At 46.8% G+C, this 24,741-nt stretch overlaps 1 protein-coding gene and 2 non-coding genes across 3 annotated transcripts in view; 2 read left to right on the top strand and 1 right to left on the bottom strand.

The window, feature by feature from the left end:
- Positions 1 to 488: 488 nt before the first annotated feature.
- Positions 489 to 24,741, bottom strand: part of Ccdc149 (coiled-coil domain containing 149) — a 129,831-nt gene continuing 105,578 nt past the window's right edge. The window contains exons 14-15 of the transcript XR_006846992.2: positions 10,757 to 10,868; positions 489 to 2,646 (exon numbers count right to left, since the gene is read on the bottom strand). The gene's annotated coding sequence lies outside the window, so the exon portion shown is untranslated. The remainder of the gene's footprint in view (positions 2,647 to 10,756; positions 10,869 to 24,741) is intronic.
- On the top strand, positions 5,137 to 5,210 carry Trnaa-ggc (transfer RNA alanine (anticodon GGC)). Its single transcript has one exon. It is a non-coding gene; the product is annotated as a tRNA-Ala (tRNA).
- Positions 6,961 to 7,091, top strand: LOC124078844 (small nucleolar RNA SNORA70). Its single transcript, XR_006847074.1, has one exon. It is a non-coding gene; the product is annotated as a small nucleolar RNA SNORA70 (small nucleolar RNA).

The raw sequence follows: 24,741 nt of genomic DNA, 5'->3' as shown, positions 1-24,741 counted from the left end.
CAGTCCTGGAAGGACCCCCAGGTCCATCGAATAAAAACCCTTCCTGCTCCAGTTAGCCAGAGCCCGATTCTGTTGCTTGCAAACAAAGAACGGCACTGATGCAGCTTTTCAAAGGATGTGCAGAGGGGAATCTTCTAAAGACTCCAGATAAGAGGCCAATTATTCACCTGACAGTTTTCGGGAGTGCTCGACATGCACGGGCCTGTGGGAAGCCCCTGTGTCGGTGGTGAGCTGTGTGCCTGGTGCAGTCCCACCGGAGGGGCCAAGTCTGCACCTGTCACCAGCCACAAAGAGGAACCAGTTTTTATCCATTTCATCTGGAGAACCATCTGGGCTGGGAACAGCAGTAATAATGACAAATCATTGTCACCACATTTCCTCATAGATGGCACTTCTTTTTTGTTGTTCTTGTTAAAAATCAAGGTTTTCTAGTCTGTGATAAACAGGCAGCCAGCCGGCAGCACTTACAAAGGCTGTACTGAGACAGGATGGGGACTGGGCCTGCAAACACAGGCGTGGTGAGACTTGGCCGCTGGTTGTCTTTTCTGGAAGGTCAGGAGGTTAAGGGGGAAAGTCCCTGAAGGCTGTGGCAGAAAGGACCATTCAAAGGAGGGTTGAGTAACAATGGCTCATTTATCGACATCATGCATGTCAACAATCTTTGGATTTTGGCTGCTAAGTAAGCAAGCTGTGTTACCAAGCAGCATTAATAGAGGTATATTATCCTAGATGAAGGTGGTGTATTAGTCCACTTTCTGTTACTATGATGAAATACCTGAGGCTGAGTAACTTATAAGGAAAAGAGGTATATTTTGCTCAAAGTTCTAGAGCATGTGTGAGAAGGAGAGATCACAAGGTGAGACAGGAAGCTAGAGAGTAATTCAGGAGTCAGGCTCACTCTTTTATAACTTGCCTTCATAAGAACTAAGTAAGGGGTCCCACAAGAACTACCTTAATCTCTTCCAAGGCCAGGACCCACTGTGACCTCATTCTAGGTCCTACCTCTTAAAGGTCCCTCTACTTTTTAACTCCTCTGCATCGAGGACTAAGCTTCCAACATATAAGCCCTTGATCCAAACCAAAGCAGAAGGTAATGACATTTGTTTCATCCTTCTCAGAGCATTGTAAGATGTCTTCATTTCAGATATCACACATTTTACAGGCTGTAGATGAGCAAGAACCCAAACAGAGGAGAGCTACCAAAATGGCAAGCTGACCAATACCACCAGGCAAAGCAGAATTATGTACAAAAGCTCTCAAAAAATGGAAAACGCACTGATAAATCTCAGAGAAAAGATCAAAAAGCTGTCAACTGAGTGGCTATCGATGAACCCGGAGGAAAGAGTAGGAGTTACAAGAAGGGAAACAGCCCTGTGCCTGTCTCTTCAGATGAGTGGAGAGAATGAGCCACCAGCTGTAGCCCAGGTGGCTGGCGCAGCATAGAAGACGTTGTCGGAACCACGTGCACTGCCTGATCTGGGTTAGTAGGACCACACTGAACACAGAGACTTAAATGATCCTTTGCAAGGCGTGGGGTAAGAGTCAGGGCCACAGCTAATACCCGGGTCTATTGTCTAGTACCTTGGGTCAATTAGAAAAAGGCACCCTCCTGGATGAATGGAGCCCTGTAGCTAGATGCTACAGGGACTAGCTGAGGAGTGGACTATGGGCTGGATTTCAGTTCTCTTCAACCCTTCCGCTGGCCATCTTTGTGCAAGGAGTAACTGGGCCCCTGGCCCTGGATAAGCCTGATGTGACCTATTCATATGTTCTGAAATCCATATTTCGAATTCTACATCTGGACTCCCTAAGGGTTGGGTCAGAACAGTGAGACTTATCATTGTGTTCGGAATAGAGTGGAATATGTCACACTACACACAAATGGCAAGAAAGCATTTTCAGAGCATCCAAATTTGTAGCATAAAACTTCAGGAGGCAGTGAATTCCCTGTCATCCAAGGAATTCAAGAAAAGGTTTAGTTCTAAGAAACAAGGAAACAGTTCAGTTACTACAACTAAGAGCAAAGGTCTAAGTGAGATTGGGAACAAATTTGGAGAGGATGAATTTGGAAAAGAGGTCCTCAAACATTAGCAAGCATCAGAATACCTGGAGGCCACTGGGCCATATTAGTGGGCTGACCCCCAGAGTCTCTGATACTGATCATTAGATCTTAGAGCAGGTTCCTTGTCACATTGGTGATGCCAGTCCAGGGACCAAACTTATGTAGGCACAGGTCACTTGGGGATCTTGTTAACATGCTGATTCTTTCAGTGTCTGGAGCGAGGCCAGAGATTCTGCATTCTCTGGACAACCTTCCAGATGCTGGCCCAGGAACCCAGTGTCAGGGACCTAGGATTGGTTCCATGACAGAGGCTGAGTTTGAGTTGCACAACAAATGATCCGGGCTGAGGAGAGTAGAGAAGTCTCGGGCAGGGAGCCAGGCGACCCAATCACTCATTCCACAAATATGGCACCTACTGTGCACCAGGTGCTGTTAAAGCGGTGGGGACTCAGCAGGGGACAAAGCAGAGTTCTTGCTTTCCTAGAGTCTCGCATTCCAGAGAAGCAAAGTCGTGTTTCCCGCTCGCTCTGCCATCTCTCCAAGCAGGCTGCTTTTGGCTTCAATTTTTCATATCACAGTTTATCCTGAAGAAGAAGAAGAAAAAAAAGAAACATAAAGAACCAGAGAAAGTAGAATAGCTTCCGATAACTTCCACGTTATTTAAGAAGTAGAAACATTTCTTAGATGGATGAATACATTTTCATAGATGTTCATGTATTAATGTAGGCAGGCTCACTCTTACTTCCTCCAATTAATTTCTTTAAAAATGTACATTAAAACACACTTTAATGCTATTGTCACGTGGAGATACAAAGGTGTCCCTCATCTATCTAAGCATTGGCTTTTAAATCGAGGTGGTTCAAAAATATGGGTCAAGACAGTGTTTGGAGGATGTCGATGACATTTGAAAGGGGCCTGGGGGACCTTCCACTGCTTCCAGTTTCCTCCCAGGAAGTCTGGAGGAATGAGAAGGCAGCACCAGGTAGATGGGTAATCTAGGCCAGGCTGTGAAGCTCAGGGAGCAAGAGCATAAATTTAAATCCTGTACCTGCCAATCACAAATTGTGAGACTGTGGCCAGTTACTGAACGTCTGATGCCTAAGCAACCTCATGCAAATACAGCGAACAAACCCTACCTTGTGAGGTGGTTTAGAGAAGGAGTGAAATAATTCAGGCATGACTCAGGGTACACTTCCAATCAATAGTAACTTGCTATCATATCAGGCTGGAGGTAGACCAGAAAGCCAGCACGGGGCAGGGATACTGGGGGGAGATACGGAAACAATGCACCAAGTTAAATATAGTCCAAGTTGTTAACGTTCTCCTTGGCCACCTTTCCAGAATGACACTGGGAAGACAATGGGAGAATTTGTTGGAAGAAAAAAGCAAAGCACTAACCAGATTTTTAAGCAGGGCTGAGTTAGACTAAGGAGGGAAGGACTGCAGCCACAACTAGGGTGGATTCCCTCCAGGGATTAGTGGAATGGAATTTTACAGTAGAACACAAGAGCATCCTTTGAATCTGCAGTGCTTTTAAATATGGTTTAAAATAGCAATACCCAAAGCTGGTGAAGTCGTAATGAAACTGCTGTTCCTATAGGTTGCTGGTGGCAAATTGGTGTCATCTTTTAGGAAAGTAACTTAGCGGTGTGGATTAGAAGTTGTAAAAACACACAAGCTCTGTTTCACTTGGTTATTCTTCTTTTGGAAGTTCATTCCACAGAAAAAGGAGGACAATGCAGAAGGCGGTTGCTTTTATCACCTACGTTGGAGAAGAAGAACAAAAATCCCAGGAAGCAGCTCTAGCATCCACCTCCCTCAGCCTCTCCGGCTCACAGTCCCGGGGGACCCAGACTTTTGTGGCTTGGGTTCCTCCCAGAGCTGATGGTTCAAGAGCACCTGGTGGAAGCTCCTTAGCTTTTCTGATCTGCTCTTGAAAGTTGTGCAGTGTCATGTTTGGCCGCATTCTTACTAAGATTGGTCCAAATTCAAGGGGAAGATAGACTCCATCCGTCAATAGGAGGAATTAAAGGAATGTTTTAAAAGTACAGTCATATTTGCATTTCTTCCACATGCAAAATACCCTCACCCTATGGAGACCTTCCACAGGCTCAGGACCTCATCATCTCACTCAGGTCCAATGTAAATGAGAGTCTGATAAAGTATCTGAAGACACAAGGACTCAAGAGGTGGAGAAAGTACCGTGGGCGTTCCTATTCAAAAGAGGCAGGGATGTCGTTAATGCTCAGGAATTTGAAATCCAGCTGAGCACAGGTCACCGGTTCTTGATTAGGGTCTGGTAATGTCCTTTGGGGATTGCTGTCCCTGGCTCTCAGAAGGACAATGGGCTATCTGGGCTCCTGGTTGTCCTTCTGAATCATCTTTTCTTTCCCCAAATAAATAACCCGCGAGTGCAGCTGAGCAGTTCTCTCATTTTGCTTCTTTCCCACAGAAGGCTGTGGATCCGGAGTCATTTTTTCATTTTGTACTGCCTCAATCTCTTTCAAAGATGCTGTTGCTTCTGCCAATACAATTCTCTTGAAAATTTTGCTCGTTTTTATGAACCTTATCAGAGTTCCCATTTCATTGGCCAAAGCCATATAGGGTCTCTCCTCGATCTCCACCTCTCTTTAAGGTTGCTGAGGGGCAACATCCTTCAAAGCCTAAAAGGTCTGTTACTTAAAAGAAATGACCTGCACAGCATGATCTTAAGGTCTTTAGATGCTGACAGTGGTCTATGCAATATTGCTTTACATCTTTCTGCAACCCTAAAAAGGGTTTAAGTTCACCCCTCAGGCTGCGTTGTGCCCCATGGTGGTCCTTTCCGGGAGGATCTCTGCAGTTGACTTGATCTTTTCTCCAAGGTCTTTTCTTACTTCAAGAACCCTTTGCTGGCCAAAAATATCCTCTCAGTTGATTTATACTTCTTTTGAATTTCAATTGAAAATGAGATAGTTTTTTTTTGTTGTTGTTGTTTTAAAGTTTATCTTGTTTATACCTCTCTCTGCCCTCCTTTTCTTACAGGCAGGTAGAAGAAGTTGGGTGGCAATTTAAAAATTTCACTTGGAAGGGCTGGGGATATAGCTCAGTTGGTAGAGCGCTTGCCTGGCATGCACAAGGCCCTGGGTTCAATCCCCAGCATCACTCTCTCCCCCTCCAAAAAAGAAAGAAAGAAATTCACCTGGAAATGTTCTTAGATCATAGAGTTCATCTGGTAGATTTTCTGTCACCACATCACTGCAGGTGACAGCTTTGCTGAACTTTCCACCACCACATAACAAAGATCTCCTTTCTGTTCCTTGCAACATTTCCTTCACTTACTTCAAGGCCTTGCTGGCCTCCTTCTCAAGACCTGTCAGTTTTCAGCCAACCGACCCAAGGCCCCTCTGGCCCTCCCCTGCCGTCCAATTTCAAAGCCAATGCCATGTCTTTTAGGTTTGTATTTTAGGAACCCCTTGTTTCCAGTTACCAAATTTCATTTGGGTTAGTGTTGCTGTGTGAGAAATTGCCAGGAAACATAGTAGCTTCCAACAATCATTTTATTCTGCTGGTAATTTGGGGCATCAGAATTTGAAAAGGGCTCTGCTGAGCTGTTCTCATCTGAGGTTACTCATGCAGCTACAGGGGGTGTCAGCGGGACCCGCAAGCATCTGATGAGCTGAGCGGGTGAGATGTGCTGGGGGACTCACCCCGCAGCCGGGAGCTGCTGCTGGCTGTCAGCTGTGATCTGGGCTGTGCTGTCCATCAGTGTCCGCCAGTGGACTCCCCTGCGCAGCCGTCTCAGGACGCTTGGCCTTCTCACACAGTGCTGGTCCCCCCGGAGAGCTCGCAGAAGCTGCAGATCCTCTCTGAGTCAGTTTTGAAAGTTACTCTGCATCAATTCTGCTGCCTTCTGTTGGTTACAAAGTCATCACCAAGTCACCCCTGGATTCATGAATATGGAGCGTAGACACCTCCTCTCCATGAGGGAAGTGGCAGGTAGGAACAGGTATGTCTTTAAACTACCATGCAACCTAGTCCGTTCTCTCTCTAAGGTTCAGGGCAACAAGCAGAGCATAGAACTGCCTGCATACTGGGATGGAGGTGACAGGTAGGAACAGACACGTGGGAAACACTGGACGGAAGTGAGGAAATTTGTAATTATCTTGTGGTTCCAGATGATTTTCTCCACATTTTGTAACAGGAAAGAAAACAGGAAGGAAGACAAGCGAATGGCATTATTTCTTAGTAAGTCTAGGCTTCTGCTCCATTTTTCTCAGTCTGTTTTTACAGTAACCTGGGACTCTCTTTAGACTGGGCTTGGGGCTGAAATGGGGCATTGAGAAGATGACCAGCTGCCCATGGAGGCAGCCCTACCTGTGGGGGGTCCTGTGGGTTGAACTGTGCTTCAAGATTTTGACATGACTTGGAAGACCAGCTCCTTCCCAGCCGGGGAGAAGCCTGTGCTGACTTGCAGCATTGAGACCTCCCAAGTAGGTTCACTCACTCCACCCAAATCCAATTATTTTTGCCCCATGAAATTAGCAGGAGAAATGGGTCAAATAATAAACCCATGTGACATCTATCCCAATAGAATTGCTCACTTTCAGTCCTTCAAGCAACACGAAGTCAAGGTCATCTGTAAGTTAGGGTAACACACCCATTTCACCCTCCGCATCTGACATCCAGGGAGCTGTGCTGACCTTCCTTTGCTTACACAGTAGGACTCAGACCACAAACCAGATGAGAGGCCTGTCGTGGACTGAAGTGCATCCTCCCAAATTCATGTGTTGGAACTTTAACCATCAATGTGACCATAGTTGAAGATAAGGCCTTTATGGAGACCATTAGTGTTAAAGGAAGTCATAGGCTGGCACCCTAATCCAATAGCATTGGTATCATCCATTGTAAGAGGAAAACTGCAACCAGTTAGGCCAGCCAGGCTCCCTTCCTTGAAGGAACCCAGTGTGTGATGGCTGCAAACAGCAGCCTCCTTGGCCGTGTGCCAGCCCGTTGGTATGGGTTGCTCTAAGGGGCTTTGGAGACAGCCCTTCCCAGCGGACGTCCACATCTCTGGTCTCATGCTGTTCCCATTCTAGATTCCAGATGGGTGTGAGGTGCCTTTGGGAAGTGGCCAGGTCATCCTGTCCATCTGCACCAAGCTGCAGAACAAAAGCCACATGATTAAGGCCTTAAGCAGAGCCAAATTCAAGTTCCTTGACCACCAGAAGATCTCTATCGCAGAGAAGTGGGAGCTTTACCAAGTTTAATGCAGATGAGTTTGAAGACACAGTGGCTGAGGAATGGCTCATCTCAGGCAGCTGTGGGGTCCTACACATCCCCAGGCAAGGTTCCCTGGACAGTGGTGTCCTCTGTACTCATAAGGGCTTCACTGTACTGCTACCCCTTAACTGCGCCCAGCAAGCGATACTGCCTCCTTTCAAAAAGGAAAAAAGAAAAAAGAAGCGGCACCAGAAATTCTCTCTTTCTCCCCCCTCCCCACCGCCCTGTGCATGCACAGAGGAGAGGCCCTGTGAGAACCCAGAGAGATGGTGATCAGCAGCAAGCTGAAGAGGGAGGCCTCAGGAGCGACCAAAACTTGACACCGAGATCTTGGACTTGCATCCTCCAGAGCTACGAAAAAATGAATCTCTGTTGTGTCAGTCACCCGGTCTCTGATAATTTGTTATGGCAGCCTGAGCAGACTAATCCAAGTCCCTTCGCACCTGCTCCTGGGGTTCTAGTGACATGCCCAGATCATTTATTGAGCATTTCTTGACTTTCTGGCCCAAGATACTCTACATTATTTAAAGCTTTCCTTACCCACGGAACGCAGAACGATGGCTCCCCAAAGATACCACGTCTAAATCCTCCCAACCTGCAAATGTGTTAACTTAATGGTATTCAGCCCAGCACTTATGCCACCATATGAAATTGCCTTCCACGAGTACCAGGAAAAACACTTTTGAAGAGCACACATTTGTGATTTTACCCAATTTGAAAAACATTGAGGAGAAACTTAATTGAAACCGTAAGAAAATGAAGAACTGTTTCTGAGATGCTTCTTACCCTCTCTGCCCTGCAGAATTAGTAGAAATGATACAAAGTTGCTGTGGGATGGACTGAAGTGGGAGGAAAGGGAACCCCAGTGTGTCTACAGGAAGGGGAAGTGCTAGGCGCTGAGGCAAAGAGAGATGCTGGAGACCTGGTCTCAGAAAGTTGCCCCTGGGGACAGCTTCTCACTCATGGAGATTATTTAGAATGCAAAAGGGCATTTTTGTGGTGCCAGCAAGCTAATCAGAGAACTGGTTTGTTCTCTCAACTGACTGCTAGATTTATTATTTTGATTAGTTAAAAAGTGTCAACAGATACATAAAAATACAGAACATTTTATGAATTTGCATCACCCTTGAGTAAGCTGAGCTCCACAGCTCGGCTTCTCTGCCCCATTCCAATTTCAGCAGATGTGCGGCTGAAGTGAGCACAGTGGGTAGGTTAAAAAGGAAGAAGCCAGAAAGACCCAGCAATGATGAATCCCATGGGAAAAGATCAGCAGGGAAAATGATCATTCTTCCTAATGGAGCTTTATCATATGCCCAAGGAGCATGATGGGAAAAAAACCCAGCAGACCGTGGAAGACCAAGGTCTTGTGAAAACACGGAGCAGTTTGTGGTCATCACACCTGTGTTTGCCCGTCTTTACCAGCCATGTGAGAATATTAGCAGGAAATGTGGTGAGCCAAGAACCCAAGAACCTCTAACCTCTAGTGTCCTCTCTAGCCTTCCTGCTATGGGCTGCTGTTTTGTAGGGAATCCACCCGGCTCTTCAAGCTCAACTTCATGCTTAACTCACAGCTCCATGAGGCTTTGCACCTGGTGGTTGAAGATCTGTAAGAACTTCCCAGAGCCCCTGGAAAAAGTGTTTCGCTTAGTGGTTAATTGCCTGAGTTTTGTTGTGATCATCTGCTGAGGGCCATTGCTAAATAAGAATGACGCATGGCATGACCCAGGTCATTTGCAGTGTCATTGCATGTAAGGTGACCTTGCTCAAGGACCAGGGCAGATCTGGTTTAGGGCGGATGGGGGGGGGGGGTTTAGGGCGTTCCCGGTTTAGGACAATCCAGGTTTAGGGCGGTTCTAGGTTTAAGGTGTACCCTGCTGAGAATAGGGCGTATCCTGCTACCTCAGGTGCGCCTGCTCCTTGAGTTCCCGTTGAGTTCTCCTGAGATTCAGAGAGTTTTTGGGATTTTGCCCAGAACGTGATTTGGGCCCAGAACGTGGATTCCCCCAGAACGTGTGTAGAGTGCCGGTGTGAGTTCGGGAATAAAGAATTGCTGTTTGAATCTACAAGGCTGTGAGTGGCTCATGATTTTGTGCCCAGCCAGATTGCGGCAATCATCCTGGTACAAGACCTTGCTTTATAGGTTATGTGAGCTTAGTTAAGGTAGTAAACTTTTCTTGGTCTATTTTCTGTCTATAAAATGAGAATAATGATATAACATATTTGTGATAAGTGGAGTTTGAGGATAATCTGGCCTGTAGCTTGTTGACTCTAAGTTTGACTCCTTGGTAGAACATTTGAACCCTTGAAAAGAGACTGATTGAGTCCTTCTTCATCTTAGAACTTATCAGAAGGGCCTTGGCCTAGAATCTAAGGCACAGGGACATCTGGGGCTGATAGAAGCCCCAAAGTGTTCATCAGGGTGCAAGTTGAGAAAATGACCTACAAAGGATGTGAGAATAAGTCTAGGTGTGACATCCTGGTCTCTGATCCCATGTGGAAAACAAAGTAGATGAACCTGGCCATATTTGGGATTAAGTGGACACCAGGATTTTAGACCTGCTGGAGATCAGACTATTGGTGGAAGTGAAGCCACCAGCAGAGGGTCATGATTCATAGAGACACTGCATGACAGCAAGACTCTATGCCTGAGTACTTGAGAGAAGGCACCCACAGGTGTGTGTGGGGGGGTATTTTCTGATAACTATGTGTGCAGAGCCATGGATACAGTCCATTCAGTGACCAGCCCAACATCTTTCATTTGCTGGACCACACATGTGTCTAAACCCACTGGCGATGGTCACTTTATTAGCCACTACAGGACTGTCAAGGACCCATCCAGAGGATGTAACTGGCCCTGGTGCTGAAGCTTACAATTACTTATGGCAGAAAGTAAATCCTACTGCTGGTGATGTGGGAAATCTCCAAAGCCCCATTATAAAGGAGGGAAGGGGTCATTGGCTGTCCATCATTTTCCCAACCAACCATGGATTCTTTTTGATTGAGTCTGATGGAACTCTCACAATGAATCTTTCTGAATTCTGGGTTTTGCTACTGGGGTTTGTTTAAGAGACCAGAATGGATCAGATTTTCTGGAGGCTTTACTGTTCCAGGAACTGACTTTTTAGTTTCTGGATACTGAGGAAGTTTGTGAGGCTGCAGAGGAGGTCTGGCTGGCTGGTAGTGGGAAGGCCAGCAGTGGGGACAGTCAGTGTGGATTGATCAGTGGTATGGAAATATTCCAGGGTTTGAACAACCAGAGCAGCTGGGTACTGATGCAGGGGAGCCCTGCTGCACACGGCACAGGTGTGCTTACCCCACCCTGCCCTCCTGGTGGGCTCCAGGTTTCCTGAACTTCAGCTGGGAATAGGGCAGGAGGGTAACACCGCTTCAGGCCAGGCTCTGTCCCCTGCCTGGGCAGTTCTTCCCACATACCGTCCCGTCCATGGGCAAGATCTTGGGCTATTGCTCCTTCCCCTTCGAGAATGCAAACTGAGGCAGGTCCACATGCTCTGAATTCCTGCTTTAGGGCTGTGATCTGCCTTTCCTAAAAATAAAAAAAAAATTGACTTATTTTTAGCTTTAGCTCTTCTGCTTCTGGCCTGTATGAATGCTAGTTGATTCGTAGCTGGCAAATTAAACTATTTCCATGACCACAAACACCCATTCAGGGTGCCCACAAACTCAACCCACGGCCTCCTACTCCAAATCAACGAGGCTGACTCAGTTTCCTGCTGACTCACAGCAGCCCTGCTCCGTCAGTCAGCTGCCTCCACAGGCTCCATGTGGCTCCCAGCTGAACCCAAAAGCCCTGGGCATCAGAGTGTCATGGAGAGATGCAGGGAAAGGTTCAGCATGGATCCTAGATCCCCTGCCTTGTCCTCATGGCCTGGGTCTTCTCCAGGGCCCAAAGAGTTCCAGCGTGCACTCTGAATCAGGCTGTGGATGCTTCACCTGCTATTTGAGATTGAACTCAGGAAATCCAGCCAACACAAGGGCCAACTACTTAGAAAAATGGGCTTCCCAACTTAGTAATGGAAGGAGGCAAATCCTATTGCTAGTGACAGGGAGAGTCACTTTAAAGGAGCTCTTTTATAATGGAGAGAAGGGATGATTAGATTGTCCTTGATTTCCCCAGTAAACCACAAATTCCTTCCTGTTGAGGTCAATAAAACTCTCACTACTGATCTTTTTGGGCTTTGAGTTTCGATACTGGAGTTCTTTCAAGAGAACAGAGGGAATCAGATTTTCCTAAAGGAATATATTCACGTCTTAAAACCAACCTTCTCATATCCACCCTAGTGAATCTCCTCACGAAATGACAATATTCACTGCTGCTGACGAAAAAGTTGATGATCTTCTAATAAAAAACTTCCAATTCAGAGGTGATGGAAATGCAAAACACTTTATCTGATGATAATCCTTAATTTTAATAAAATCTGTGGGCTCTGGGAATAGGGCTTACATATGACAAGCAAATGATCTCTCTTGAGGAAACAACGGAGAAATTTCAGATCTATTTGTAATCGAACAAGAGAAATAAAACTTGCCATAACCACAGAACCCTTCTCTTTACTCCCCTGAGATGGCGTTTTTTGAGTACCCCAACGACTGGGCCATGGGCCTAGATTGTGTGGACCAACACTGCTCTGGATGTTGAGTGCTTTGGGGTGAGATTGGGTTAACCTATGGGCTTTGAATATGGCAGAGGGCCCTCCAGACATGGATGGGCTTGTCCAATCAGTGAAGGCCAGAAGAGAACAAAGACTGACCCCGCTCCCCAGCAGGAGGGACTTCTGCAGGGACTTTGAGTTGAACTGTAGCGTAGGTTTCCACTGGATGGCCAGTCTGCAGCCCCCTCTGCAGATTTGGGACTTGCCAGCTCCCAAAATCATGTAAGCCAACTCATCAAAATGAATCCTTCTTTCTATATGCACATACACATCTCATTGGTTCTGTTTTTCCAGATAAACATGATAAATGTGTTCCCCCAATTTGATTCCTTCCTCCCATTCCCTTCTCAACCTGGGCTGAACAGAGAAATTACCTTGGGAACATTAAAAAATACAGATACCTGGTGCCCTCTTCAGGGTCTGGCTCGATGAGTCTGAGCTGTGGCCTAGGCATCAAGATTTTAAAAGCTTCCCAGATGGTTCTAAAGCACAGTTGAGAAACATGGCTTACAGTTCCTAGTGAAAAGGGTCTGCAGAAGAACTGAGCTAAAACTCTTTTATTCTATTTCCTAATCAACCAATTAGATCTCTCTCTCTGCTGCAAATCCCATCATCAGGAGACTCTAGAGCAGGGTCATGATTTCTCAGAGATAAATTTTTTTTCACCAATATAGAATTATAGCTCTTGAGGTCATGTTGTGTGACTTTGCTCCTTTTATTTACTCAAATTCCAGTCTTTGAGAAGAAAACCATGCTTTTCAATTTCATTTAGAAGTTCTACGGCGCTTCTCTGAGCTGGCTAGTTAATCTGCATCCATTTTACTCCCAGGGAAACTGGGGCAGAAACAGATCACGCTTTGCACAGAGTATTTTCTAACAGCCATAACTGTCTGAGGAGGTTAAAAAAAAATTGCCTTTAAAGAATTTCTTCCCATGGTGGTTTATGAAATCCTGGAACCTTGTCTGCTGCTACATTTGCACATGTGCAAAACCTCATGCACATGAGGTTATCCATTAAAGCTTAGTGCATGGAAGAAAAGGACTGGAAACAACCTAAGTGTCCGTCACTGGGGACAAGTTAAAGAATTATAGTACATCCTAAAATGGCATGCCATGCAGTCATAAAAATGAATGAGGCAGCTCTTCCTCTGTGATATGGGATGATCTGGTAGCACACCAGACCCAGCTTGGACCAGGTCATGAGAACAATGTTAACTTTGCAGTCGGTGACCTTACATGGCCACGGTCAGAGTTTCTTCATGGTAGTCTGTAAATGTTAGAATCAGGGCCCTTCCCAGCCTTTTGGAGCTGGTTGTTAAACACTTACTAGCACACCACTGGAAAGATGCCTGAAGCCCATTGTCAAGTGAATAAAACCAAGTACAGCACAATATTCATAGTATGCTAACAAATTTAGAAATAGGGAAAATTATGTGCACTAAAAGCTCTGGGGGCTGGGGGTGTGTCTTGGTAGTAGAGCATTTTCTTGGGGATATGGAATACATGAGGCCCTGAGTTTGATCCCCAGCACGGCATCTATTTTAACGCAAACAAACGAAAACAACCTCCCAAGACAACATTTCCTCAAATCGGGGATTCCTCAAAATTTAAACAGAATTACCATGTGATCCAGAAATTCCACTCATGGACATACACCCAAGAGAAATGCGAACAAATGACCACAGATGTTCATAGAAGCATTATCATAATAGACAAGGTGAGAAAGTCTCAGGGTCCATCAATGGATGAATTAATGAACAAACACAGCAGACTATTTATTCAGCCATACAAAGGCATGAAGGGATACATGAAATAAGCCAGGCACAGAAAGACAGAGGTCACACGTTTGCACTTATATATGTAAGTTGATTTGTCTCAAAGACGTAGAGAATAGAATCGTGGCCACCAAAACCTGGAGCGGGCATGGAGAAGGCAGGGGTGGAGAGAGGCGCTCCCAGGGAACAGGGGTCAGGAGGAGTGACTTCTAATGTTCTGTAGCACAGCAGGATGACTATGGATGACAACCACTAATTGAATATCACGAAAGAGCTAATAGAAAGAATTCAGAATGTTCCTATCACAAAGAAGTGACGTGTGTCTGAAGTGAAAGATACTCCAGTTACCCAGATCTGATCATTACTCATTTGTATACATGTGTTAAAATGTGACACCGTAGTCCATAAAGATTTATAATTACTATGTGCCAATTAAAAATACAGTAACAAACAGGAATGAAGTGTCAGCAAAAGCTACAAAGTGGAGGAACCCCTATTCCCTATTGTAATGCAAATAATAATAATTTTTTAAAAAGTGGAGGAAACCCAAACTGTATGTGAAGTGGAAGGAGTCGGGCACCAAGGGTCGCGTGTTACACGATTCCTTTTGTCTGATATCCACATAGGAAGAAGCCCCCAACAGACCAAACGGAGCCAACTCACCAGACTGAGAGCAGATTCGTGGCTACCAGTGAAGGGAGGGGGAGGAGTGGGGAGTGTTATTGATGGATAGCCTTTTTTTTTTCTGGGTGAGGGGGAAGTTTTGAAATTAGAAGGAGGTAACCGTTGTGCAATATTATGAACAGACTGAATGACACACTTAAAAACGTGGATCGTGTGTTGTGTGGGGGCCAGGACAGCTTGTTGCATTCCTTTCTGTATTTAAAAAATTTTGGGACCATGAGGACAAGAGTGGACATGAAGTCTTGACAGTCACATGCCTTCCCTTTGAAAGCCCAAGGCAAACGGGTAAAGAACAGGATTATAGCAAATCACAATTGATTTGGAACCTAGAAACTAAGAGTCTGGCTTCATTCTCCAACATCAACTCCCAGGAGCTCCCGTTGGTCAGTTCAACTGGTGGCAGTATCTTTCCAAGGGCAGCGGGTCACTGCCATGTGAGGGGAGCATGCTGGATGGAGCTTGGTGGCAGAGTGGGTGAGCAGATCCAGGGCAGGACTGCAAAGCCTTGGGTTAGATGCGTAGCCTTTCTCAACCTAGCTTTCTCCTCTGTGAAATGGGGATGATCAGGCCTTTCTCTGACAGTTGACATGGCAATGGTATAGAGAATTCAGGCAATGTTTGCCTGTGCCCAGTACACAGTAGGCACTCAGCAATGCACATATACTTTTCTGGGAAGGGGATGGTGCTGCAGGATTCTGCCTGCTCAGGCAGGCACCTTAGATGGTTACTTGGGAAAATTGGTTCAATCTACTTTTCTCAACTCATCTGGCACTAGTACGTGGCTCCTGTAAAACAAAACTGTATCACTGAAGAGGAGAGTGAACACCAAAGTAAAAGAATCAGAGTCATAAAGGTCATCAGAAATGTGATTTATGGAGTGCTGACCTTGGGCCTCATAATTGAAATACACCACTTGTAACTCTTGCAACAGCCCTAGAAGCAATATATTCCAATCCTCATTTATGGGGTGCAGAGTTGAGGTCACCTGCTCTTGTTAAGTGGCAGAGCAGGGATTTGAACCCAGGACTGCCTGGCTTCCTGCTCTGTCACACTCCATGTTGGAACGTGGCTTGCAAATGGCCAGAGTCAAGACTACTGCTCTCTGTAGGCTTAGACCAGTGACAGGATCAAGATGAACGTAGGAAGAGGCCCCCAAACAGACTGAGTCTAACCCCCACCTGACAAGCAACCCCCACCCCAACAGCTTACCTTCTTGACAGGGAACTCACCACCTCGTGTGACAGTCCGTTCCATTTTTAGACCACTCTAATTACTGGGAAGACTCAGAATGTGCTATTTGCCAGTCAGATTCACCTGCTATTTTCATTACCACTTCATACACCCTGATGAGGCGATCATTAAGGCATGCCCGGCTGAAATCCTGAACTCCATTACCTCCTGGACTTGCGATAAGGCCCTCTCGCCATTGCAGAATGGTCTCTCCAGAACATCAGCAATGTAGACACTCATGAAAGGGACGTTGATTGCGACTTCAAATGAGTCTGGGCTAGGTGATCATTGCTTCCTGGGGAAAGGTTATTCTGGATGGGATGTATTGTCGCTCGGGACAGAGGTATAGCATATATTGCAGAAGTTTAAAATAATCCAAGGCATGTGCATGCAACACAATTGCTTGGTTAATTAAAATGCCTGCAAAAAACAATGAAAGCTGATTTTTTGTGCTTCTTCTTCCTGGCTTTCAGCTTCCCTGGCAGTTTTCTGAGGAGTGAAGGACAGTCAGCTCTAAATGATCCAAAATGAGCTCACGTCGCTAGCTTCTTGCACTGTGGACTTACTGTAAGATCCAGCAACTAATAGTGGAGATTAAAAATGGAAAAGAATAAAAGTGGGGAATCCAAGGTCTCCAGGATGCGTGAGCCCTGCTCATCTGGCTCGCGGTGGGGGGAATGATGTATGTTTAGGTGATTGTGTGAACCGCGGGGCACCAGAGGATGTGGGGTCAGGAGAGTGAGGCGGCTCTCCTGGGGTTTCAGGTGCCAAATAGGATGGAGAAGCTTAACGTTAATGAAGACAACAAAAATCACATAATTAACACACACTGTTAGCACCTCATTAGTCTCCCGGGGCTTCAGTTATGCTAAAAATAATCAACACATTTTGTTTAAATAAAGGTGCTGCTACAGGTGGCCAGAAAGCCTTCCTCGGCCCTGGTGGGACCAGGACAAGCGATTTCAAAGAGGATTTGTCTTCATTCCAAGGAAAGGGTTATTAAAAAATATATGAGGGGCTGTGGAGAGGAAATGAGTGTATTATTGAAAGTCTCTCTGGCTCCGAGCTTGACTCCAAATTCTTACCCAACTCTATTTCACAACCCAGATCCCCCCAGTCAGAGTTATCTCCTAAGTATCTCTGCTCTGGGGACACGGGTGGTGGCACAATCAAACTGCAAAATAGACGAGACTCGTCCAGTGCTTTCTGTTCCTGGTGCTTAAAACTCTTCTAATCCTGGGTTGGCCTACGATTGCTGTGACCAGTAGAATTTGATAACAATGTTATAATATTCCTGGATTCATTCATTCTCATTCTCTCTCTCTCTCTCTCTTTCTCTCTGGAAACTGGGAATTGAATCCAGGGGCACTTTACCACTGAGCTATGCACCCAGCCCTTTTTACTTTTTATTTTGAAACAGGGTCTTGCTAAGTTGCTGAGGCTAGCCTCAAACTTGTGCTCCTCCTGCCTCAGCCTCCTGAGCTCCTGGGATTACAGACGTGAGTCACCATGTCCAGCATATTTCTGGATTTCTGAACCCAGGCACTAAGAATGCTTGGAACCTTTGCCGTCTGGAGCCTCCAGAGAAAAAGTCCGATCTCTTGTTCTGCAGCAATGAGGCAAAGCACGAGGCCCCGTGTAGAAGCCTTGGAGGGTGAGCTCTCACATGAGAGAAGCCATCTCGGCACCCAGGACCTAGACGTCCAGCCTACAACTGCCACAGGGAAGCCAAGTAAGACCTGGAGAGGGTCTGCCAGTCCATCCCCAGCTAACCCACAGCATCATGAGATAGGATAAACATGGTGGTGGTTTAAGGTCACTGAGTGTGGGGTGGATGTCACAAGGTAATGAGCACTCAGAACACCTCTGCCTCCCCATCAGATGCCCAGTTCACACATCTTTGGACATTTCTTTGGGGCCAAGGTTTCTGTCCCCTCACATTCATACCTCGAAGCCCTGATCCCCAAAGGACAGAATTAGGGGGTGAGGGCTTGGGAAGATAATGGGTTTGGGTGAGGTCACGAGGATGGGCCCCTGTGATGGCATAAGTGTCCTTCCAAGAAAAGGAAGAGAGATCAGAGACCAGACCACAAGAGGACAGGAAGGGGCCCTTGCCAGGTACTGATCTTGCCAAGGCCCTGACCTTGGGCAGCCTGCAGAACTGTGAGAAAGCAACACGTGTTCACAGTGTGAGCTGTTTTACTTCGGCTGCCTCTGGAGACGCCTCCCGCCTGCACTTCCCAGCTGTCTCTCACACCTTTAGAAAATCACCCCTGTGCCCACAGGGGTCCATGCAAGGTTCTCTTCCCTTTCCTGGAAAACACAAGTGCTCTACTGGAAATTTTGGAGATGAGCGTCGAGATTTTCTTGTCTAAGCCCAAAGAGAAATGTCAAATTGTTTCCTAATTGTTTTCCAGCCACTTGTTTTATCCCTGTGTGAAGACAGAAACACCACCCAACCCCATGAGTTCTCGCAACAAAAACCATGTGCTCAGGGGCCAGGGCTGGTTAAGGAAGAGACAGAGTCATTGCTTAGCTCTGCTGCGCTGGACATGTCCCTGAGTCGCAGAGTCAGTGGTAGATCTGGGAGGGGAATTTTCCAGCACTCCTCCAACCTGAAAATTTTGCTGTTCCCATAAAAAACCAGAACCTCACAAAATGCTTCCATTCTCGGGCTGAAGATTGAAGCTTGCCCCAGACAGACAGATAGATCCAGACAGTAGCCCTCCAGCCCTGACGGAGAGAAAGCAACACAAAGAATACTGAGCATGTGTCAAAGGGATATTTACACGGACTTATGCAGTAGCCTTAGCGGAGCAAAGCTGAAGTTCTAGAAGCATCGTTGAGAAGGCTGTCCTTTGATTGAACACACAAAAACTTAGATCAAAGGAATAAGTGGACAGATGAATGGATGACTGTGGCAACCAGCTCTGCTACCGGGAAGCAACTTGGGACCCACTGTGGTACCCGAAGAAGTCTATAAGCAGCGCAGAACCAGGATGACGAACAGTGAGGAAGACCTGGTAGTAAAACTTTCCTTAGCTACAGCTTGCTGAGACTTGTATCCGCCCCCCCCCCCCAGAGCAGAAATATGCAGGACTTTGTGATTGTGGTGGCTTGTAGTCTAGGTCCTCTTTGTTCCTGCCTGACAGTAAGCAGTTAAACCCCATGGAATGAGCTTGGTTCCCTGACCTCAGGTATTCTTTTGGGGGGTTTGTTTGTTTGTTTTTTGTACCAAGGGTTGAACTCAGGGGCACTCAACCACTGAGCCTGACCTATTTTGTGTTTTATTTAGAAACAGGGTCTCACTGAGTTGCTTAGGGCCTCGATTTTGCTGAGGCTGGCTTTGAACTTTCGATCCTCCTGCCTCAGCCTCCAGAGCTGCTGGGATTACAGGCGTGCACCACCCCCTCAACTATTCTTATTGCTCTCTTTATAAAATCTGAAATTAGAGGGTGTCCTTAATTCTTGAGAGTAGTAAGGATAAACATTGGAACCAGCGTGGCTACCTGCCTCATCAATACCCCCTCTTCCTCCTAAGGAAGGAGACTCAGTTTTGTTGGAAGAGCCATACATTCAGCCAAGGACACTTGCTCTGCTGGGCTCCCGCGTGTCCAGGCAGGCACCGTGATGCATTTCTGGCCATGAGACATCAGTTGAAGCTGTCTGGGAACAGGATGCTGCCGCTTCCCCTTTCTTCCTCCTGCCTGAAATGAAGTACCACATCTGGAGGTGTGAACGCCACCCTGCAGCTCTGAGGCCATCAGCCCGGGGTCAGGAGTCTCCACTCCGCTGCTGATGGAAAGGGAAGGTGGGAGCGCTACGAGCCCCGCGGGTGTGACGGCGCCCCCCTACTGGTTCTGGACTTTCTGTTTCATGGGACAAATGCCCAAGTGCTTCAGAAACTTTTTATCATATTTTCCATTATTTGCAGCCAAAAGTATTCCTGGCTGAGACTCTTGGGTTGATCCAATTGTAAACAGCAAGCAGTCTGGGTTCTGGAGCCCGGAGTGGGTAAAGGATAAAGCATTCTCTATTGGACGTCACCTTCATGAAGGCCAATTCCTCACGGGGTGAGACAAATTCTGTTAGTTTTGGCTCCTAGTAAAAGAAAACCCTGGCTCGCACTAACTTATATAATCAAATCACAGAGTGGGAAGTCTAGAGGTTAAAATGATGCCAGATCATCGGGACCCAGATTCCTCCATCTCTCTGCCCGGCCATCCTTTGGGACCAGCTTGTACTGATTGATCTACATTAATGGGGAACTTTCCTTGGGACCCCCTGAGTCCTTTGGGGGAGACATAGATACCTGAACAAAGTGGGTATCTGTTAGGAAAGAAAAACAAGGATTAACCACCACATGAAAACAAACAGTGTCTATGGAACGAATCATGTAAACAGCTCACAGAATGTGGAGTGTCCCCAAACACAGAGTGATGGTGACAACATGCCAGCCCAGCACTGGCGTTGGTTGAGACACTTCCTGGCTGCCGTCTGAAAAGTCGCAATGTGGTTTCTTGTCCCTTTAGCTAGAGCTTATGGCTTCCACCTGAATGGTCAGATTCACTCATCGTAGTTGACTGGTCTCATAACAGGAAGCAATTAAAATGTTCCCAGGACCAAACAGTCCTCTTGTGAAAAAAGAATACTTGTAAAAGCAAACGTCGCCTCCCTGTCCTTCCACCTCCTGTGTACCAAAGGGTGGGGCTGGACAAACTCCGACTCTGCACAAACGGAAAGAAAAAGATTCCAAAGTCTGTTTGGAACCACGAGACCAAACTACGGATTCTCACTAGAAAGAGCCCTTTTCTCAGGTGGAGCTACATTCTTGGGAGTGTAAAGAACCAGGTGTTGCTGGAATAGGTGTGGAAACTGAGGATCCGTGAGGTGCCGTGGGCTCCTCGGGACAGGACCTCTCCCAGGACACGGACCTGATCCCGCCTTCTCCCCCGTGGTCTTCAGTGTGCCTGCGCAGAGGACAGCGGTGGGCAGGGTAGATTCCACCTGTCAGATGACAAAACTAGGGCAGATCAGCGTGGCTGGCTGTCTTCTCCCCCCCACCCCCCATGTGGTCCTGGTGGTGCCGAGCCCCCGGCTCAGCCCTGAGTTCCCTTGTCCTTCACACTGTCCTGCCTCAGAGGTGACTCCATGGACCTTCGGTCAGACCCTCAGAAGCTGCAGGGCTGTTAGACCACAGGTTGCTGGGTTTCACTTAGGTGAACCAGCACAACCCCTCTGCGCTGGAGTTGGCATGAGTTGCATTTCTGTCACTTGCAACTGAAGCACAAACAAAAGGCACCGGCGCCCAGAGTCCCAAAGAGCAGAAGCAGACACAGGTGACGAGATAGAGCCGTGCATTTCACATTCACACTATCTCCCCGTCCCCAACCCCGTAGCATTGTGTTCTCTAGCCCAATTTATAAAACAAATTATTCCTAAAAAATGGGCAATTAAATTACAAACTGTGGTGGTTGCTATCTACCATGCGCTTTGCTGATTTCCTTACATGTTATTAATTAATAATTAATCTCATTATTTGATTTAATTTCATTCCTTTCCTGTTTTTGCATGTGGGCACAATGAGGCTTGGAGGGGGTAGTGGTGTATGGGAACTACCACTGTGGTCAGCCTGAGGTCTGGAGTGGTGGTCCTGTGAGATTGGGGTCCCCAACGAGGACCTCACTCTGGAGGAGTGCACTCTGCAGGTGGTCTCAGGGATGGTTTAAGTCCTCAACAGGACAAAGTTCACCCCAGTGAATGAGAAGGTTTCTCTTTAATCCAGAATGCTTGCTCATTGGAAGTCTCATCCCAACTCCTTATGACTGAATTTTAAGTATCAATAACATGATACAAAATTCTATTTGGATAACTTTGCCTGCAGAGGATTTGAACTTGAGGTCAGCCTCACACTAACGAGGTTAACTCAACATCTGCCAGTCTTCTTATTCCGTAATGTTTACAAGAGGTCACTGCTTTTTAAATTTATTGAGGTCTAACTTACAAGCAACGACATGCATGATCTTTGCCACGTCAACACTCAGTTAAGCGACCCACGTTCAAGATACGGAACGATCCCAGCACCCTGAAGAGACTTCCTTTGCTTCTTTGGAACTAAGGACAACCCCACCCCCACACACTACTTCTCCACCCCATCCCAGGAAGCCATTGTTCTGATTAGATGGCAATAGAGTAGTCTCCCATTCCAGAGCCTCGTATAAATGGAATTATATAGCATGTACTATTTTGTGTCACTTGGAGAAACACTGCTGAGATACATGTATGTTGAAACATGGGCCAGTAGTTGTTCCAACTTAATTCTGCATAGGGTTCCACTGTGTGTAGGTAAAATAAATATTTGTCTATTCAGCTGCTGATGGATCTTGGTGAAGTTTCCAGGGGACTCTAATGATCCATCCTCTTAAGCATATGTATCTGTGGACATGACATTTTCATTTCCCAGGAATGAAAGGATCAGATCCTATTTAGGTGGACTGTATTTAACCTCATGAAGAACTTTTGAACAGTTTTCCAATGTGGTTGTAGCATGTCACACGCCCACCAGTCATGCCTGAGAGTTCTGATTACACTACATCCTCACCCATGTTAACATTCCCTGACTATTTTTAGCCAAGGAAAGTTGGCCATTTGAATATCTTCTTGTGTAAAGAGTTGGTAAAATTCTATGGCTCATCTTCAAAACTGGACTGCCTTTCTTCTTATGACTTATGAGTTCTTTATTCTGAACACAGGCCCTTGGAAAGATGTAGGTATTAGAAATATTTTGTTCCAGTTGGTGATTTGTCTTTTCAGCTTCTTAAAAGGTATCTATGAAAGAGCAAACATGTTTACTTGTGATGAAGCCCTAATTTTTCTGTTATGGTTTATCTCTTTGTGTTCCACTAAGTCACCGTTGCCTGCTAGAAGTCTTATGCTTTTACTTTTACTCTTAGGCTTGTGCTCCATTTTGAAAAGAGATTTTCCCGTGTTGTAAGATAGAAGCTGAAGGTTATTTTGCTTCCACGTGGATAGCCAGGTGTTCCAGTAGCATGTATTGAAAAAACTGTTCTATGTCCATTAAATTACCTTGATGACTTTATCATAAGTCAATTGACCATATACAGTAGGCAGGATTTGGGTTTTTTTTTTTGGGGGGGTACCAGGGATTGAACTCAGGGGCACGCGACCACTGAGCCACCTCCCCAGCCCTACTTTGTATTTTATTTAGAGACAGGCTCTCCCTGAGTTGCTTAGTGCCTCACCTTTGCTGAGGCTGGCTTTGAATCTCCTGCCTCAGCCGCCCAAGCCACTGGGATCACAGGCGTGCACCACTGGGCCAGGCAGTAGGTCAGTTTTGGATCCTCTCCAGGTGCACTGATCCATGTCTGTCATTATGTGGGTACCCCATGAACTTGACTGCCAGAGTGTTTCTGCCTTGGTTTTTGATGGGAATAGACCCATGAGAGATAAACTCCTGCTTTGATCTCACAGTGTGAGCAGAAATTGCTCAGACATGCTGAAGTGCCGTTCCTCGGTCCCCCACCGGGGCTGCCAGCAGCTCAGAGCAGATCCCTGCCATAAGGAGATGTCTCAAGACTCAACTGAGGTCCTTCAGGAAGGACTAGGAGTTGTGGATGGCCACGAGGAGGTCAGCTGCTTTATAAGATTGCTCCTAAACTCTGTGACATGAATTCAAGCACCCTGCCAGGACCGCACCACGGAGCCTTCCCACCTTCCCCAAGCTTCTGCCCCGTGGTTGCCTTAGGGGGTGGCGGTGGTTTGGAGCTGTGCTGGTGACTGTGAGGCGTCTTGAGAGAGGCCAGAACCACACTGGATTCGTCTTCTGAATGAGACACATGGCTGACTCCCTGTTTTCCTCCCGGACCTTGAATCTGAGGTTTTTGAGTCCTGTCAGCATTTCAACTTCCTAATTGCTTTTCTAGAACAGAGGCTGAGCCAGAGGACCTCTCGTTTCTTGCATTTCCCTCCAGCCGACATCTTCCGTCACCCCAGGAGTGGGGACTGCTGCTTCCCCTCGGGGCCTGCTGCTCTCGGTGGCAGTGTGGGCACTGTGCTCTGGCCCCTCCCTGGGGCCTTCTGCCATCCTGTCGGCTAGTCTGCCCACCCTGGGGTGTGGAGGAAAGGGGCCCGGCCCAGCTGGCTTTCAGACTGGGGAGAATACTTCTTCCTCAGGGTGTGTGTGAGGGGCGGCAGGGGAAGGTGAAGAGATGGAACTGGTGGCTTTGAAGTCACCAGCCTGAAGGCTCAAGGTGTTCACGTCCTTCCTTGGCATCTAACAGGAGTGACTCTGGACAAGTCAATCAACCTCTCCAGGTGTTATTTTCCACCTGTAAAATAGGAGAGTAACACTGGGAAGTTTCTATGGTCCCTCAAACCTACATCTCTCCAAGTAGAATAGGAGTCCCTTGATGTAAGGCTGAGATTTCTACCTCTTCATGGTCATGGCGCCCAGCGCAGGGTCTGACACACCACCGCACCAGTTAGGCATGCATTTGGGGGCAAGTAACAGAAGCCCGCTAGCCATGGTACCTGGAGGATTATCCTCTCCTACTGCAAGAAGTCCAGAGCTGGTGTTGGTTAAGTGCTCAGTGGGGATGGCCTTATGTTCTCACTCTCGCCCAGTCATGGTCCCGAGGTCACTGCCACACTGCCAGGCATCTACCCATTCTTCAGGCAAGAGGAAAGGGAAAGGCACCATTATTTCTGTTCCTTTTATAAAGGAGACTAAAGCTTTCTCCAGAGACACGTCAGGTCATAGCTCATTGGTTACAACTGGACCACGTGACCACTGTTAGTTGAAAGGGATTCTGGGAAAGCCAGTGTCCATCCTTCAGGCTGCTAGAGTAGGAGGGAGTAAGAAAAGGGGGAGACCAGGGTGTTGGGTGCGGGTATGTTTGCTAAATCAGTGTGATTAAAGTAAGCTGGAATGTTTCTCTTCCCAGTTAGAGTGGACCATGCAATCAGCGGGAGGTAACAAGCACAGGACATGCTTCTCAGTCCCGGCACCTCGGTGCTGCTTTGAGTGGCAGAGCAGGAA

The sequence above is a fragment of the Marmota monax genome, unplaced genomic scaffold (genome assembly GCF_021218885.2).
Source record: "Marmota monax isolate L192 unplaced genomic scaffold, Marmota_monax_Labrador192_F-V1.1 WCK01_AAM20220418_F8-fsc00009, whole genome shotgun sequence".
NCBI classification, from domain to species: domain Eukaryota; kingdom Metazoa; phylum Chordata; class Mammalia; order Rodentia; family Sciuridae; genus Marmota; species Marmota monax.
The sequence above is the reverse complement of the archived record's forward strand: the minus strand, read 5'-3'. Positions and strand labels throughout refer to the sequence as shown.